We start from the raw sequence: 3,652 nt of genomic DNA, 5'->3' as shown, positions 1-3,652 counted from the left end.
TGTGGCTCTGGTATTTACTTATGTTACTGTAAACCCAGTGACTACTATACCATAACTTGTCTCCTTTGGCTGTGTTATGTGAACTAAGTAATTAACTGGGGCACAGTGATATAGGTATTTTCCACTGTTAATCATCACTTTGGGGCAGTTAATGAGGAGCTTGTCCATTTGTGAGGTAGGTACTATTATCTTCATTTTACAGATGAGGAAAATGAGGCACAAGAGAGGGTCAGTAACATGCCAATGTATCACCAAGCTAGTAAGTAGGAGAGCAGAGGTTTAAAACCAGGTGGTCTTGATGAGGATTATTTTAGGCTGGTTACTTTTAAAAACTGCAGATGAGAAGGAGGCTCTGAGGAGTGGAATTGGCTTGCCCTTTGATGAGAGACATTTGCATTTGTGAAGGAAGTCTCCATCTGTGGGGGGTGTCTCCCTCTTTGCACCAGGAGGAAGAGGGGATGCCCTTATCTCTAGAAACTCTTAATGGGGAAGGCAAGGACTTAAGTTGTTTCCTGTCTGGTAACCTCATGTAACTGACCCCCTCACCACCAACATCCTCCTTTGTTTTTAGCTGAAGATAATATTTAAGGTGGTGGCTTCTGCCATTTACTTAATCTGGTCTGATGCTTATCTAAAGTTATAGGACCACCCAATAACCAGACCCCACCTGCCCTGATACCATTTTAACAACTTTTTTTTACATATTCTTTCCTTTGTCTTGTAAAGAGATAACTCACATACCTATGCCTTAAATTTAGCCCTACTCTCAACACACGTTTGCAGCAGCAGCTCCTCCTGCCCATGGGTCCTGTCCCCATGCAGCAGCTCTTCACTGCCCATGGGTCCTGTCCCCATGAAGCAGCTCTTCACTGCCCATGGGTCCTGTACCCATGCTATTCCACACCATTCTCTAAGTAAAAGGGCACTACTGCCAGACCTTGAGAGTCCAAGAAATCTTTCTTTCGACTCTTCGGCTTGCTGACCCCGCATCAGTCTGACTCCAGAGCTGGTATTCTTCATTGTTACACTGTAATGCTTTCAGTTCTGTCACTTGAATGGATGCGGAGTTTATTTTGAAATACTGAAGAAACAAGACCATAAAAGGGACTGTCAGTGGGTAAACTATTTGCTTACCACCTGTGACTACAGCCAATCAACAAAATTCCATTTGGGCAGATTTTGAAGAAAGCTCTCCTCTTTTTCACTTTTGTATCAGGTGAATCAAACTACCTGTGAATAAGATCTATGCCTTTTTTTTTTAAGACTTTGAAAATGTTTGACAGGAAAGCTCTTAATTGAGTTATTTTTACTATTTTAAACACTTGACATGTAAGAGGATATTGTTATGTGTCTAACCTGGTTTATAGAGAGGAAATGGCAATGGGCATGCATATTCATGTTATTAGAATTAAAATCAGACTGAAATAGTAAACACAGATTCCTCTGGGTATCCATGTCCAGAAACTACTTCTTCAGGAAAGATGGAATCAGAAGGTAGAAATACTGGCTTGTGAAGGGAAACTAAAAACATTTAGATTTCTTTGGGTGATTCAGAAAGCCAAGAAGGGATATTATAGAAGGCTTGTTATCTTTTATAGATAAAAGAACAATAGAACACCTGTGTTTACTAGAGTATGGGATACAAAAGACTTGACAGGGCCCTGGATTCATGTGCTTATCTAATCTGGTTGAGATGAAACTTAATAGTTGTCATTGCACATGCATCTGGCTGCCAGGTATTTCATAAACCCATGCTCAGCACCATGCTCTGAGGCAGATAGTATTATCCACCTATGTATCAGTGAGGAGTAGGCATGGCTGCAGAGCCCAGCAAATCCAAAACAGCAGTGGTTTAGAACACGATGGTGTTAGAAGGGTGGCTGAAGTAGGGAATCCAAAACTCAAGCAGCCCCATGGCCATCAGAAACCCAGGCTCAGAAATGTGCATCACTACCACAGCCTTAAGGTTCCCTCAGTCCCAGCTGGCTGTTGGGGTTGAAGGCTACACGAAAATGACAGAGATCAATCACAGTTAAATGAACACATTTTAAGGAGCCTTCATTGAAATCCCACATAACACTTGTGTTTATATCATCAACCAGAGTTAAGCTATTCTTATGTAAGGGATTTGGGGAGATGTAGATTAAGATCAGGAAGGTGTATTTGTCACCTTGATAGAAGAACGGGAGAGAGGACAGGAGATGGGCAACTAACAGTATCTGTGACACTGTTTTAGAGAAGAGGAACCTAGAGCTCAAAGAGGAGTAAATTGCTAATGTTTGCAAACTAGAAAGTAGAAAAAAGGTCAGAACCCAGATCAATGGATCTGCAAAGCCCAGCATCTGCAACCCAACACATGGCTCTGAGCACGAGAAACCATTACTGAATATAGTGCAGTATATAAGCCCTAGTTATAAAAGCACAGTGCATGTTCTATGTGCAATGAGGGCAGGTACCATATCTCATTACTGTATCTCTACTCATAGCACAGGACCCAACCACTGTTGAGTGTCAATATTTGCTGAATGAATGGATGAGAAAGGAGACAATGGGATGGAAAATGAACTTGATGAAATCTTGGCAATTAAAAGGTTTTAAGGTTACAGCAGAGTAAATCCAAAAATGCCCTCATACCCTGCGTGACGTATGCAGGAAATAATAGGAAATGTTACTATTTTGGAGTGAAGGAGTCATCGATTCAGCAAATGTTTATTTTGTGCCTACCCTGTGCCAGGCATTGTAGAAGGTGCTTCAGATGGCAAAGTAGACAAGATGTAGTCCTTACCCTTAGAGAATTCACAGTCCAGAGTTGAAGGGAGAATTCTGAAGCCATGCTCTATCACTTGGTGACATCTATGTCAGTTAGACAGTATTGGCCTGACCACTTCCTTGGGGCATTTTCTCTGTGGCCCGCCATATTTTATGGCTGCAGCTCTGCCACTCTTGAGCTTTCATCATGATCCTAGGGAAATGTTAGCCTAAACCCTGTCATCAGATAATCATAATCAACAAATTCCATTACATGTTCCATTCCCAAACAGTTGGCTTTTTTCCTGAGCAAATCACGGAGTTTATTTGACCATATCTCACCACTTCTGCCTTCTGCCTTGGCTGCCCTAGTACAAATCACCACCCTCTCTCTCTGCACTCCTAGATTACTGCCTTACTGGTCCTGCTTCCACGTGCTTGGCTTATGTTTCTGTACCAGTGGAGAGATTATTCTTAAATTACATCATGTCACTTGTCTTTTCTCAGTCTATAGCAAGCACTGTATTCAACACCCTACATACATTCTCTCTTTCTCAGTGCTCTTTCCCAGGCAGTGTTTTCCTAATTTATAAAGGAGGAAACATGTTTCAGCAAAATCCCAAAACTTCATCTGTACTCTATTCTGGGGTGAATCCAGGAGACCACACTGTCAGGCAACTCACTCATGGTTAGGTAAGCATGAGATACAGTCCTTTAATGAGCCAGACATTAAAGGGATTTGCAAAAATGTGAAATGATGCTGCTCTTCTCACTAATTAATTTTGGTTCTGGAAAATAGTTATTTTTTTACATTAAAATTTATGTTAACATGTTTATTATTTTAAATGAATTAATATTTTTCTCAGTTTTAATTAATAGGTAAATATTTTACCTATTCTCAGCT

Source organism: Equus quagga, chromosome 3 (assembly GCF_021613505.1).
Source record: "Equus quagga isolate Etosha38 chromosome 3, UCLA_HA_Equagga_1.0, whole genome shotgun sequence".
In the NCBI taxonomy this organism is placed as follows: Eukaryota; Metazoa; Chordata; class Mammalia; order Perissodactyla; family Equidae; genus Equus; species Equus quagga.
Note: the sequence above shows the minus strand (reverse complement) of the source record.